The sequence below is a fragment of the Callospermophilus lateralis genome, chromosome 2 (assembly GCF_048772815.1).
Source record: "Callospermophilus lateralis isolate mCalLat2 chromosome 2, mCalLat2.hap1, whole genome shotgun sequence".
Classification (NCBI taxonomy): domain Eukaryota; kingdom Metazoa; phylum Chordata; class Mammalia; order Rodentia; family Sciuridae; genus Callospermophilus; species Callospermophilus lateralis.
The window spans coordinates 122,810,066-122,825,677 of record NC_135306.1 but is presented as its reverse complement, the minus strand read 5'-3'; the positions used below and the strand labels follow the sequence as shown (position 1 = coordinate 122,825,677).

General features: G+C 39.0%; 1 protein-coding gene across 3 annotated transcripts in view; it reads right to left on the bottom strand.

The window, feature by feature from the left end:
- The window catches only part of Pdgfd (platelet derived growth factor D), a 226,231-nt gene that overhangs the window by 53,180 nt on the left and 157,439 nt on the right, over positions 1-15,612 (bottom strand). The gene's annotated exons all lie outside the window — the stretch shown is intronic.

Below are 15,612 nucleotides of genomic sequence, written 5' to 3'. Positions count from 1 at the left end.
AGTTAAACAAGCACAAATGGCTTAGAGTAAGGCTTCTCAAACTCAGTACTTGGGCTGGAAAATTCTTTGATGAGATGGTGGATGGGATGTCCTGAGCAGTGGAGAACACTGACTGGCATTCCTGACTAGATACCCTTCTCCCCAGTTGTTATGACCAAAAAAAAAAAAAAAAAAAAAAAAATGTTTCCAGATATTGCCCAAGATCTTGGGCCAAGGAGGTATAAAATCATCACTGGTTAAGACCCCTGATAGAGCAAAGGGCAGAGAAGAGGAGGAGCCACTTATCTCCCTCTCCCTTTTGCTCTTCCTATTTTACCTCTCCAAGGTTCTATGGAGAATGTAGTTGTCAGAAGGATGAATTAGGGTTCCTTGCAGAAAACAATAGCAGTCAATATGCTGGCCACAAGACATTAGGGAACAGGATTTTGAAGCTCAGTTTTGTGAAAACTCAACAGGAGGTACAGATAAGTAAATATATTGTTTCCCCAACAGGAGACATCCCATATCTACTTATCAAGAATGTGCTGATAATGGCAGGTTCACATCTAATTATGTGACAGAATGATGGGAGGTAACATGAGATGGTGTAAATGTCAATACTTATTGATACTAGTGAGAAAAACCATTTACCTAGACGTCACTACTTAGTGACACACGTGTTTCTTTTGGGGGTATTTTCAGTGTTCTGAGCTGCAACACAGGGATGTTTTTGAATGGAAAATTCTTGTTTCCAGTTTTTGTCTGTCTGGCTTCCCTGAACAGCCAATATCAAAACAAATGTCTACGTAAGTCTGTTGAGAACAATTCCTTCGTTTGACCAATATGCATAGTATTGAGTGTCAATTCTGTGCAAGGATCTTCATCAGAGGCTAGAAAGATGGAAACAAGTAAGATAGGACCCTTGTGGAATTTGAGGGTTAAAACTAACAAGTAAGTATTGTAAATTACTATTTGAGGGTTAAAACTAACAAGTAAGTATCGTAAATTACTACAGATGCTTAGTAGAAGAATGCATGTGTGGTATACAGAGGAGGAGATAGTCAGTTCTAATTGGGGCTTCAGAAGAGATCCCAATTTAAGAGGTGAGGCTTGGAAAGAATTTTGAAAGATCCGAAATAGATGATAATCCTGCACACCTGTGATCTGCTCACCTCTGTACCAGGACGTATTATCTCTGTCTTAAGGACTCTGTTGGTCACTCTTATTTTTTTTTTTTTTTTTTTTTTTTTTTTTTGCAGTTTAACTACGGCAAGACTCAGACTAGCTCAAGGCTCTTCAGTTAGTAAGTAGCACAGCCCAGATGCAAATTCCAGATTGTTTATGGAGACTCTTCTAAGCAAAGAAAGTAATATAATTTGCAAAGCCTGTGAATACCCCACACGTATTCTTGGAAATATGTGATGCACATGTGTTTGGAGTCAGGTGAAGGTTGGGATAGGGAAAAAGAGCTAAAGAGCTGACAGGAATAGATCAGAGAATACTCTGCTACCACGCTAGTGTTTGGATTTCATCACAGCCAATGGAGAGCCACTGAAGGGTTTAAGGAGTTGAAGGGCACTTGTTGGGATTGAGCCTGAGAAACATCCTTGGGCTGCTGTGGTTAAAAGGAGCAGAAGGGCACTCCTGTAGGCAGAGAAACAAGGCAGTAGCAGATTCTTGGTTATTTTCCGGAGAAGGGATTATGGTCGTCATATCCAGAATAGAAGAAAAGGGAGAAAAAGTGCTTATTGAGAAAACACATTAAGGAAGTAAAAAGTTACTCACTGATGAAGAAAAATCTCAGCACTTTTCCAACAGTAATAGAAAAGACAATTGCCTGTGGCCTCATTTCCAAGTTGTCTTCTACTGCCCAAATTGTAGCAGATGGGATAGAGACTAATGGTGGTGGGATGTCAAAGTCCCATGAAGCAGTACTCCCTTCTCCTGAAGTACTGTCACCTCCTTCAGTGCAGTGAATTCTGTTCACCCCAGTGAGTGACTAAATAGCATTTCCCCACACTTCTTTCATAACCTGTCCCCATCTTAACCATTGCTACTGTTAAGTAATGTCTTAACTCTCCTTGGAAGGTGGGCTAGGTCCCTGAATTTCCCCCTTCTGAGCCTACAGTAGGTATGCATAGTTATTTATTGAATCAGCCACTTTAAACCCACTTTTAATTGTTACAGTATATGAGTGTAAACAGATAAATCAAGTACTACACATATTTCTTTATTCAGTTTTGTTTAAAATATACCATGTGTGTTTAGGATGACCTTTCTTCACCTATAAAAGGAGGGGAGGATGAGAAGGAACCCCGATTACTTATGTTTTTTCTGAAAATAATGGTATTTGTTTTGTATGGAGATGTTTTTCTTTCCTTTAAAAATATGTTGCTAAGGCCAACAGTCCCAATAATAAGATAAGGCATGCGTCATCCAAACTGGAATGGGATGAGGAGCCATTAAAGCAGAAATTATGAAATTATTAGAAGAGGGGAAAAGAAGGCTGACACTGTACAGCTGCTTGGAAAAACCAGCTCACACCAGCCCACAGCAGGGGAGAGCCAGGGGTGGCACTGCTGTAGCTCCCCACCAGGCTCCTCAGCACAGAAGTCCTCATTCCCTCTGCAGACAGCAGAGAAAACAGGCAGCGGGTGGTGTGTTTTCCTCTGCAAGTAAACCTCTTTATAATAGTGAAAACGAATAACTTTTCTCTCAATTGAAGGTAGGTGAGGTGAGGTGGTGTCCTAAAAATGAAATACAGTTTCCAAAGGGAAGAATGTGTTTTTAAGGCAATGGGCTGCTTTGTTTTCTTTTTTTGTGAACATAACAGAACACAAATATTGCCCTTCAAAGTGGATGACTGGGGTACATGATAGCTCTTCACCGACAATTAACTAATAACACGTGTGAACCAGAATGCTGTTTGAGTTGTAGATGGTATGGAATTAAGAGGAAGAATCACGAGATCTCTTTTAATGGGACTTAAATATGTTTAAATTAATGTAAAAGTGTGAACTCAAGAGAGAAACACTGGGCTTTCAGAAGGGATATTTCAGAAACACTCCCATAATTTGCAGTGATATCTCAAAAATACGTGGGGTTATTATGATTTGGACCTTTAAAGTCTTCCCTAAAAGCTCCTGTATTAATATAGAAATGTTCAAAGATGAAATGATCAGATTATGGGAGGTGTAATGTGGATTAATCCATTTAATGGATTAATAGTTTGAATGGACTACTGAGTGGTAACTGCAGGCAGGTGGGTATGACTGGAGGAAGTAGGTGACTGGGGGCATGCCCTTGGACTCTCTCGTTCTGGCTCCTTACTCTCTTTCTTTGCTTCCCAGCTTCTATGGGAAGCAGCTTTTCTCTACCCTACCCTTTCCCCATGACCTTCTGCCTTGTCCCAGGCCCAGAGCAACTGAGTCTGCTGATCATGAACCCAACCTCCGGATCTATGGGCCCAAAATAAACTTTTCGTACTCTAAGTTGTTCTTGTTAGATATTTTAATAGCAATGAAAAGCTGACTAATAAAGGAGCATTTACAGTTTACAAAGTGATTCTCCATATCTCACTTACTTTAATTCTATTGTGTGCTTGGTACATAGCAGGTATTTTAGAAATGTTCACAGATTTTTTTTTTCCAAAAGGCTTCTGAACCAAAACATGAATTCAAGTAGGACATGTACCAAGGAACTAACTTGTGCCCTGTACTAAATCCTGTAATTGTCTCTGAAGTGTCTAATGACAAAACTCATGCCAGAAAGCGAGTCCAGTGAGCTCCATGCGGTGGAAGCAGTAAATGAAGACCATGTGAACTTGGAGATAGTAGCATCAGACAAGGCGGTGAATTTTCAGGCTCTTTTCTGCTTTAGAAATGTCTATCAAGGAAAATAATTCTTAATGGGCTAGCACATCAGAATCAACTTTAGACTTATTTTTAAAATTAAGTTTTTCATAAAATATAGTGTTTCAGTAAATCTAGGCTCAGTCTTGGGTATCTATATTTAAGAAAGAAAAAAATTCTTAGATGATATTAAATAGGTTACAGATCATTCTCACGGAATTGTGATGATTTCTGCTGGCTGAATTAAACTCAATAGTTTAAGCCTGAACCGCCTTTGGCCAACTTTCTTCCCTTTAGCTTTTAGGCTTTATTGCTTTTAAATGCAAATAACTTGGGATGGGTAAGGCTTCAAACTGTTATCAGCCAGTGACTCATTTTTGTTCTCTGGGCTTACACTGAAGGATGCCCCACCTCTTCCTTGGGTCAGCTACTGCTTTCTCTGTTAATCATTTCCTGACCACCTTCTCTTTCCTTGGGACACAATTACTTTCTCTTTTCTCCCCTCTTAGGAAACCCCTCAGTTTGTATTACAGCGATGACTTATCCGACATCTACCTCACCTGACTGTCTGGAAGTGGGGCAGGTTTCATTGCTTATCAGCAACCCCAGGACTAGGGAGGAACCTGGCATAGCAGCTGAGACCACAAAAAAATGTTTGCAGAATAAGTGACTGAATTAATTAGAAAATCAACGTACAGCCTAGTCTACATGCAAGGTCTGCTAGTAATTTTTATTTGCAAGGAGACATCTTTCAGGCATTTGATGAGGATGGAATGGGAGCCACACAGATCTGTAGATAATGGCAAGAGGAACTTGGGGCCATGAAAGTGAACCTGTTTTGCCATTCTGCTGGCAACTGGCCTCAGCAATATCATTTTATTTCAATATTGATGCATAGCACATAAGTTTTTGTTACACAAGGGTCATTCTTACAAAAGGCTCAGAAGAAAATGGAATCATTCACAGTTGTTTATACTAATTGTAACATTAAATCAAAACGAGGTACTGGCCTGAAATTTTAAATCAGATCTCTGCCTTTATAATTCTGATATTCTTTCAGAAATAATTTCTTGGTTAGGTCTCTGTATTCATAGTTTTATTTTATAATAGTTAAGTATCTCTTCCCAAGCTTGGTGATCTATCAAAGCTAAATGAAATCATTCTTAATTAATTATTCATATTCCATTTTTACCTGTTATAGAGATTGTTTATTGTAGAGATTAAAATTGTAGGGGTTTTAGTGTCCTTTGTTTTCTTGTACAAATACCTGGTTTTAGCTTTTCAGCAAAAAGAAAATTCCAGAAAATCACATGGAGTACTTGTGGACTTGAACAACTATTCACTTCAGAGACCTGTCTAGTTTTGGGGCCAAAAGAACATATTAAGTGCTATTTGCACATATTTGCATAATGTTTTGAAGAATTATATGGGGAGTGAAAGCCTTTCTAGAGCTATGACATCAAGGAACTTTTCAAATCCCAAGCTACTATTAAAATTGGAATCTTAATCTTAAAGGTCTATTTCAGGATTATTTTCATTAACAGTTCAAAAAGGATTCACCAATGGAAGGCACATTTAATGTAGCATAGCTGAATGGAGCTTTATTTTGGTTTCTGGTCCTTCTCACACTGCCTCAGGGTTGTGTGTTGCTTAACTACAAAGTAGGTTGACACTGCATAGCTGCTCTTGGGTAAAATCCTACTCTAATGGTCTTCCCTGTGTTTATCTGGTCCCATGACCTCTTAAGGAAACTTAGATATGTTACTGTCTCTATTTCCATGCCCCCCCCACTCATTCCCCACCCCTGCTCATGTTCATACAATGATACCCTAATCCTCACTGTGATATGCTGGGAGATGGTATGTTGGGGAGTTAAGTCAGAACATGGATCCATCATTAATGATTAGTGTTCTTAGAAAACATGGGGAACTCTCTCATAGTGTCCTGTGAAGATACAAGAAGGCAAATTACAACCCAGAAGGTGGCTCTCACCAGAACAATACCAGTACTTTGACCTACATTTCTTGTCTCCAGAAATGTGGGAAATAAATTTTGTCATTTTAAGTCATTGGCTTTATGGCACTTTAATTGTAGTCTGAACTAAAACAGACATAATTTGATTCTAACACTCCAAAGACATTTAATAAAAGCACTAACACTAGCTCTCTCTTTTGTCCAGACTCCCTACCAAACCCATGGAATTTACAAATGATCCTCTAGCAGCCTTATGATGCAGGTGGACCCACCACATCTTACATATGGAGAAACAGCAGCTCGGGCAGTTGAAACAACAGGTCCCAGGTCATCAGTGCTTCTGACTCCTACATTATCTACCCTGTACACAAAAATGTCAAAAAAATAAAATGAACGTCATTGGAGTCCCTTAAAATTCTGGAAAGCTCTTGACGGTTCAGCAAAACCCTCTGGAATGGTAGACTTTGAGGACTCCAGAGACGTTTCATAATTGTTCAGGATCCCTGAGTCTTTCCAGATTGCGAATGCTGTTCATGAAGAAGGCTGGCTCAATGCCATGTCCACGAAGGACCTGAATCGAGTCTGCTCTGATGTCACACTGGCACAGCCTGACGTAAGGCCAGGCTGTTCTTGATGTACCTGCCTGCATGTCTCCTTGAGGTGCACAGGTTGTGGAGACAGATTTCACCATCACAATGGTTGGTTAGGGTGACATTTCCACTTCACAGTTCCTCTGACTGACATCTGCTGCTCCTCATCCTCCCTCCTATGCCACCTCTCCCCTCCACCTCCTCCAACGTCCAGTTAGTTCTGAGGCAAAGCCACATGAGACAGGCAGCAAGACTTTCAGGTTCCTGCAAACCTGGTCCACGGTTTATTAGGATTTTTCTCTTTATACATCATTGAAGATTTTTTTTTTATTGCTTTTACTTCAAACTATTAGATGAATCTTAGCTACTCAATGAATGCATGTTGATTCAACTCAAACATGGTAACCCTGTTCAGAGCAATGCCCCGTGGTAGACCCTGTAGGAGTAAGCCACCCTGACCTTCAAAGAGCCCTCACTGAGGGAGAGGCAGTAAGACATACTCATGGGCTTTTATGGGTTGAAAAGACTGGAGAGAAATGTGCCAACGTATTCATGATGGTTCTGTTTGAACAATGAGAACTGCAGGTTCCTTCATTTTTTTTTTCTATTTCTTTTTTTCTTTTTCTACATGTCTTAAAAATGTATTTGGGCTATGTGTATATTTTTTTTTCTTTGAAAGTCCAAAATGTTGATAAAGAATAGCAAGCTGGGTGTTTAACAGAAGGAAAGAGTTTATGTGGTTGAGGAGCTAAGGACAAGCAATGTTTCTGACATGAGCTTGACTTTGACAGGTAAAAAAGGGCTTGAATATTTTTAGAAATATATATGGGAAATTTAACTGCCTGGAATGACAGGTGGGAAGTCACGAGGTGGTGGAACATCAGGGAACAAGGCCTTTTGTCTAGACTGAAAAATATATACAGAAAGAAAGGAGAATTGTAGCTGGAATGTTAGGTTGAGGACAGAACATGGAAGGCTCTGCTTTGAGTAACAGAGCGAAGCATCCGGAGAGTTCTCTGTGGGAAACTGGAGTGGTTCATGAGTTGATTTTTCACCTGGAAAATAATGTGATCACTGCTCTACTTTAGCTGGCAACCATGCACAGGATGGATTGAGGGTAGGGAAGATTAAAAAGCTAGGCAGAACAATCAGGAAGCGATTAGCAGGACCCAGGCAAGAAGCCATGATTACTTGATTATTTATTCCTATAGTTCTCTTTTGTAGAGGTGGCTCCATGCCTTTCAATCTTTCTTTTTGATTTTTTTTTCCCTGTCTGGCTCCAATTTTCAATTGCAAAACAAGGGAAGAGTCACTTTGAATCAGTAGCTCAATTTTCTTACAGGTGAAAGCAACACTCTTGAATGGAGGTCAGCTTAATCTGTCACATTCCCACTGATAAAGGGAACGTTAAGGAGAGCTGTTTTCAAGGCTGGAGGAGTCCCACCTCCATGATTGATTTCTAATTCCTATGTCCACCTGGGAGAAGACTGATGTCTCTCCACAGTTCCTGACAGACTGGGGGGGATCCCTCTAGGGAATGGAACAGGTCAGAGAGGTCTCCTTAGAACCAGAGTGGGTAGAATTGAGTTTCTGAGGACTTTTACCAAAGACAACAGCTTGAAAAGCTAAAATGTAAAGAACCCTTTGGGTTTACATAGCCATTTGCTCTTCCATAGAGGAAACCTTTCTTTCCATATCACCGCTCCCACCCACAGGTATAGAGACACCAACCATCATTTTTGTCTCTTTAAGTAACTCTTCCCTTCACCACTTCTTCCATTTCCCTCCCTTTCCCGAAGCCCACCACTTCCACATCGTCCTCTTGGGCAGCCGACTTTTGGCACTGACCAATGGGAAGGGTCGCCTCACTCTCCTCCACTTCCTGAGTCCACCTGCTAAGCTCACCTGTGCTGGGCATCTACCTGCCTTGTCAGACCTCCTGCCTGTTTGTGACTGTCTATCACCATTTGTGACCAAGCTAGTGGTTTCCTCCGTAGTGGGAGTAGTGTGTGTACCCATCTTTTATTGACCTCAGAGCCTTTACAAATATCCTTGGGTCTGAATTTGTATCGCAGTTAGTACATTCCCACTTGGACTTTTTAGTCCAGACAGTTCTCAGTTGTAGTTTTACCAGGGAGTCCTGAGCTTTGGCATTCCTTGAAACCCAGAGATTAAAAACCATCATCTTGATGTCCTTTTGGCTTCCTGTTTCTCTTTTCTACGGGCAGATGGTAAGTGGTTAGCTACTCCAGCAACACTTTGAATGGACTCCTCAGGGTATTCTGAAATATTTCCCTTTTTCTTCTTTTTTGCCCTCATTAAAGCAACACACTCTTCCTGGGATGCTCTCCCCTCCCTGGCTCAGCTGAATAATCCCCATTTTTATGAAGGTAATTACTCCTCTTCCTGTGTGCTGTAAGCATTTTATCATAGCTACTCACACTGTCTTATAATTGTGCACCTTTCTCCCCCATAGGACTCTTATTTCTTTCTTCTTATACACAGTGAGTTTTCAGAAATATTTGTTAAATTTATAAGAAAATATTAGGAGGAGTTGTTTTTTAACTGAGATTCCCGTCAACACTTTTTCACAAAGAAATACTGCTCTGTCTTAAGTGTGTCTTAAATATGCAAGTCATTTTCTAATGTAGTTGAGTAGCTTTTATCTTCATTTTTCTCATTTTCTTCATCTTCCAAAATAACAATACACCAAAGGCACAGTTACAGAGAAAAGGTTCTCTGTATATAAGGAAGTATAGTCATCTAAAACAACTACATCTTTCTGGTTTTCAAGGATGAAAGTTCACTTGTAACATGTCCATATAATTAAATACTAGATAAACAGGATACTGGACTTTGCAAGTGTCATTACACAGCATCCCTCTCAAAGCTGGAAATGTGTTTACTCAGCACCTGGGGGAGTCATTTGCTCATGTGATTAACAAATGGAGTTTATGAGGAAAATTAATTATAGCAGTAAAGTATTATTTCAAACAAAAGGACTGCTCAACATGCAAGAAAACATTCCCAAATTCAGATAATACAGAGGCAAGATGTGTGTATGTGGGGGTGTTGAACAGCATCTGTGGATCCATGAGACATGGATTAGATTCAGGGCTCCCTAAAATTTTGTGCACACGTGGGGATATATTTATTTTTATTTGAAGTACATCCATAGCTTTTGTATCTCAGGGGTAGCACTTATGTATGATCTCTGACCACAGGCAACCATCTAAACTGTGTGCTTACTAATTTGTAAAATTATCTAACCTGTATTCATTGCTTCACTTGTAAAGTGAAAGGCTTGGCACAGGCATAGATCTCTGCAATGCTGGTTCTAAATTCTACATTTTTCCTAAGCCGGTCTTCCTGGGAATACGTAATTCATGGCTTAATAGCAGTAGGTTATTTATGGCATATGAGGCGCTGTATTAAGCACCTTACATACAATGCCTCATGTATTTAGTTCTGACAATAATCCAAAATGTTAGATTCTATTATTATTCTTTTATAAAATGTTTGTTATTAGTAGTATCAGGGCTGTATCTACTAAGTTATAAGTTATACAAAGACAGGAACTTAGTCTGTTTGTTTTTCACTACTCTCTACCCAGTACTTATCTTAAGGTATAGCACATAATAGGTGCTCAGTAAAAATACTGTTTAATAATACATTGAAACAAATGAATGATTAGGCAAGGCCAAGCAATACTACTCTGAGATTTTAGATCTTGCTCCACCTAATTTTTATCTCTTCCCATTCTCTCTCTCTCTCTCTCTCTCCCTCCCTCCCTCCCTCTCACCCTCACCATGGATTGAATCTCAGGGCGCTTAATCACTAAGCCACATCCCCAACCCAATTTTTATATTTTATTTTGAGACAGGGTTTTACTAAGTCGCAGACAGTCTCGCTAAATTGCTAAGGCTGGCTTTGAACTTGTGATCCTTGTGCCTTAGGGATTCGAGCCTCTGGGATTGCAGGAGTGTGCCACTGAGCCTAGATCTCTTCTCATTCTCTCAACACTTCCTCCTCTGCTGCTGCCTTCCCCTACAAAAGCCCAATTTTCCCTTCATTCTCCTTACCCATTACCATTTGTTTATAGACCTAGGTATGTCTTTGTCGAATTATCCTTTGCTCCAGGGTTATATTAAATTTTGCTCTTTACTCTCCCATGAACTTTATTACAGTTCTGATTATGTATGTTTAAGGAGAGTAATCTATTAAAATAACTCAACCATCCCCAACAGAACACTAGTTCATCAAAATGGTGAAATTTAAGACTATTATTGAAATATTAAATAAGAACTCTTTCCTACCCTTGCCCATAAAATGCTGCAACAATGAAACTCTCTTCATAAGAAAACGTGCTTCCACCAGTATCCACGAAGCTCCCAGCCTTGCCAGACCTCTGCAACAACCACTCTGCAGCTTGAGCAGAAATTTGGCCCTTGTGGTCTGCGGTCCTCCTGTCTGACCCTGACCACTTCCAGGGTTTAATTTATTTCAGTACATTGTTGAGTGTCTTCTTGATAAGACTGAGTGTGCTGTGTCTTATTTCCAGCATCTGACCTTAGCTGACCTTTTGGCTTTAGCTATCTTATCCCAGCCAAGTACTGAAAAAGTTACCTGATATGTAAAATAGGTTGAACTGAGATAAGGAGGTGAAACACCCCTCCTTACTCTTACCTGAGGGAGGAGTTAGCTACAGTTCTGTTTCCCTCTCTTCTGTTTACTTCCTTCTAACTGAATGACAAGGTGCCAAGGGAACCACTTAGGAACCAAAGAAAAGAAAAGATGCCTTCTGCTATTGTTGCAGCCTTTTCAGTTTCAGTGCTTGCTCTTCTTTTCCTACAGCTTCCCATGATTGCCTCCTTTGATATTTCTGTTGCCAGTTTATACCCATTGATGTTCCTTGACCCCTGGCTGGATGGAGACCCTTTCCAGTCACTCATCAAGTTGCTCTCTTTTATCTGCCTTTATTGAACTTCAAATAATCTGTTTCACTAATGTGCTTATTTCCCTGCTTACAGTTGAGTGTCTGTTTCCTCTCACTGTCATGAGAGTTCCTGAGGGCAGTGACTCTGCCTATCTTCCTCCAAGCTGTATCTCCAGGCCCTTGGACATGCCTTGCCTGGCTTCTGGTGGGCATTTATGAAACGATGTCGTGGCTCTTGTGGCTCCAACACCTCCAGTAGGAGACAACTGAGGGGTAAGAATGGAGATAAGCAGAATCTGCTGTGGGCATCACCACCTATGCCTTGACAGTTCCAGGCTCTACATACACTCCTGGCTGAAGTGGCCAGAACACCTGTGGATTTTCAGAACATTTTTATCTGGCTCTGCAAATGAAGATGGAATTTGCACACATTTTTGCAGTTGAGGAATTCCTTTAATCTCTAGCTATTTTTTTTAAAAAGGATTTAACTTAGAATGAGCATGAGTTGCATACTTTTATTTTGTTGTTGATGAATTTGTTTTTGTTTCACTAACTGTTGAGTTTTAGGTGAGGAAAAATTAGAATCTGTAAAAGTTATTATAATCACTCTTGTTCAACTCCTAGGTTTTCCTATTCTTCCTCCTCCATCTTCTCATTTTCTTCTTTTCCATCTGCTCCCTTTTCTTCTTTTTCTATTTTAAATAATCATATTTGTGCAAGATCATCATTCACTTCAATTTTATTCTCAATGGAATTTTTAAAATTTTTGTACTGGGAACTGAACATAAGGACACTAACCTACCGAACCACATCCACATCCCCAGCCCTTTTTACACTTTATTTTGAGACAGGGTCTTGCAAAGATGCTGAGGCCTCAAACTTGTGATTCTCCTGCCTCAGCCTCCTGAGCTTCTGGGATTATAGGCATGTGCTACTGTGCCTGGGCTCAATGGAAATCTTAACTGAACCACTTAATTAACTCACTGCAGAGACATTTAAGTAACTGGCCTGGTAAAACTGCATTTTTCTTTTAGAAAGTATTAACAGTGAATATTAGCAAACTACAACTTATGAAATAAACTAGACTTAATAAAATGAAAAATTTTGAACAGCTTTCCATTAGCTTATTTTTGAATTTTAAAAAGTACTTCCTTATTAAATGCATACATGCCCATATACATAAGCACGCTGGATTGCAAAATGAAGTTTTCATGCTTGTTACAATGTACAATGTTTCTGCCATGGATAAGGAAAGTGAATTATTATCACAGGGCACACACACACACACACACACACACACACACACTTAAACATACTAATAACTAGGAGATTAGAATAGGATTTCTAAGCTTACCTGTCACCCGATATGTTAATTATACCAATAATAACTATAACAGCAATGTTATTTATACCAATGTTAATTATACCAATAATAACTATAACAGCAATGAGTAATTACTAAATTCCAGGAAGAGTCATTTATAAAAGTTATCTAATTTAATTCTCACAACTACCTAATGTCAGATAGCATTATCCCCATTTGTAGATGAGGAAACCAAACCAGTAAGAAGCAGAGCTGAAGTTCATAATCATGTCTGTTCACTCTCTGCACAGTACCCACAGGCGCATTATAATTGGACACCTTTCCAATAACACACTTAGTCATCCTCAAGAAAAAGAAAAGATTGTGCAATGATTCTTTTATTTCCCCAACCAACTAGATTTATAGAGGAAGATCCTAATATATTTAGATAATTATATCAAGCAAGTGTTTTATAACATTATCTATTCTGCTTAATTATGCATTCTGAAACCATCTACTCTTTTCAGTGAAGTGAAATTAGAAACAAAGGCTGAACAGGAGAGAAAATGAAATTAGGCAGTTCTTATGAATCATATTTTCTCAGGAAAGTGTCAATTCACACACATAATCTAGTATAGCCACTGTGTAGAATCCATATGAGAATAAGATATTTCTCCTACCCTCAGAAAGTTCATTGCCATTTATCTATATATGTATATACACATAATGTATAATCCTCATTACTAATTATGTAGTCAGATCTGTATACATGTAGATATGTACAAGTGTGTTTATATGAAAACATATACACACATTCACAGACACACATATAAACATGCAAATATTTACGTACATATATACATATATGCATATATGTGCCCATTATTAGTAATGGTAAGGGTAGGATCATGATTACATTTATTGAGCACTAACTCTATCCTAGGTACTGTGCTAATAATTCCTATCATTTTTAAATCTCATACCAATTCCAATTATAAAAAGTGTTTAAATGGTAAGAAAGTGGTTCAGTATCATACCATTAGTAGCTGGTGACCTCTGCTTTCAATGTTAAGTATGCTTTATAGCACAGCTCTGGGAGGAGACTATGACAAGTCTATTTCTACTTTCTGAAAAAGGTAAAAGATTGAATTTCAAATACATCAAACAAAGTTGGAATATAGGAATCATTCTCAACCAAAAATAAGTCATCTTAATGTTATCCATTAGTCTCCCATGGTTTGCTACAGTGAAAAATTGACTAAAACTGTATACTGGGTTGTTTTAAAAGCATTGGTCACAGACCATACATACTTTATTGAAGGGCAGTAGATCTTGAGGTCCTGGGCACCTGTTTGCATACAGCCTCAGAAGTCCCTATGCACTGGACAGTTATTGAGGTGGGAAAAACAGAGAAGCATGGAAGGAAGAGGAGGCAAGGAAGTGGAAAGGGAGACAAGAAGAGAGATGATCTTGACCTCTCCTTATAGCTATTTGCCATTTCCCAAGGGAACTTGGCCTTGCCAGAAATTATTCTTAAGGCTCAAATTTTCCTAGTACCTACCATTCCTTAAAGTAGGGTTACCAAGAAGCTGTGTCCAGTTCTGAAGATGTTTAGCATTCTAAAAACCATCATTTAAATGCATTTGATAAGGGCTTGCCATTTCTAATTTCACTGCCTTACTATTTATTTCTCTCTCATCCACTTTCAGTTTTGAGCTTTGGTTATTGAATCTATAAACCCTGCTTTTAAAGTTTCTTCAAGTAAAATATTAACATGAAATAAAAAAAAGATTTTTCCCAAAACAGTGGTCAAGACATATGTGATATCGTCTGTGCCTATCCATGAAGAATCAAACAGAAGAGTTGTATCCAAAAGCCACATGCCCAAGGTCTCTATATATCAGAAGATGATTTTTGCCTCTTGGGATAAGTGGCCAAACACGTTAGGCCAAATTGACCATATTTGGTGCCAGAAGCCTAGTAGGAGGGGAAACAGATATACCTCTGTAGAGCAGACCAAGAGGCCAATAGGAAAATACACAAAAATGTTCTAACTATTGCCATTTAGTTACAGCACAATTGAATGTATGGGTGGAAGCAAATGTCTGAGGAAAGTGACCTTGAACAATTTCCATCCAAACTACAGAGCCTCTACAATATTCCAGTTAACACTGGCTGGGGAAATTAGTGATAAGTTCTCACCATAACCTTAGACACCAAAAGCAAGAACATTCATTCCTCCCCTAGCCCATGTTTGTACTGCTCTCCATAAAAGGAGTGGTGTGGCCTTAAAGATGTTATGTTAAGAGTCAAGGTGTTTCTAATTGACATTTAGTTTAGTCATAAGCCAAGCATCACAGAAAGCACATACATTAGTACTGATGGTGCTTCATACTTTGTGGGACATAAAGGTCTTTTCATCATTCTAACATGCCAAGCCTGATTTTTCCATGAGCAACTGAGAACGGACACATCACTGAACACATTAAAAGGGAAAGAAATGTAGAAACCAAGCGTTGACACTTAAATTTTAATGCTAAGCAGCATTGCATGATTCTGCAATAATGTAAACCATGCTTGATGGATTATTTTCGAATTAAAACCGGAAGAGGTGCCACATGCTATTTTTTCATTTATAATGTTCTGATGTGGAACTCACATAGTGTTTCACAGCTCACCATCATGCAAGAGACTTTAAGATTACAACAGTAGCATTTTTTTTCCTATTCTAAATTTAATTCTTAAGAGGAAAAAATCCAACATATTGATGCCATTTACAGTACTGTGTTCTATTTTGAATCTTTTCTTGATGCCAAATGAATGAATGAATAAAAATACATGCTTTGAGTGATCTAACAAGTAGAATTAACTGTTGTCAACATGTTGGCTAAACATGAGGCTGAACATGTTCTAACAGTCAAAACCTTCCCCCAATCCATGTCTGTACTGCCCTCCACACAAGAAGTGGTCCTGGAAAAG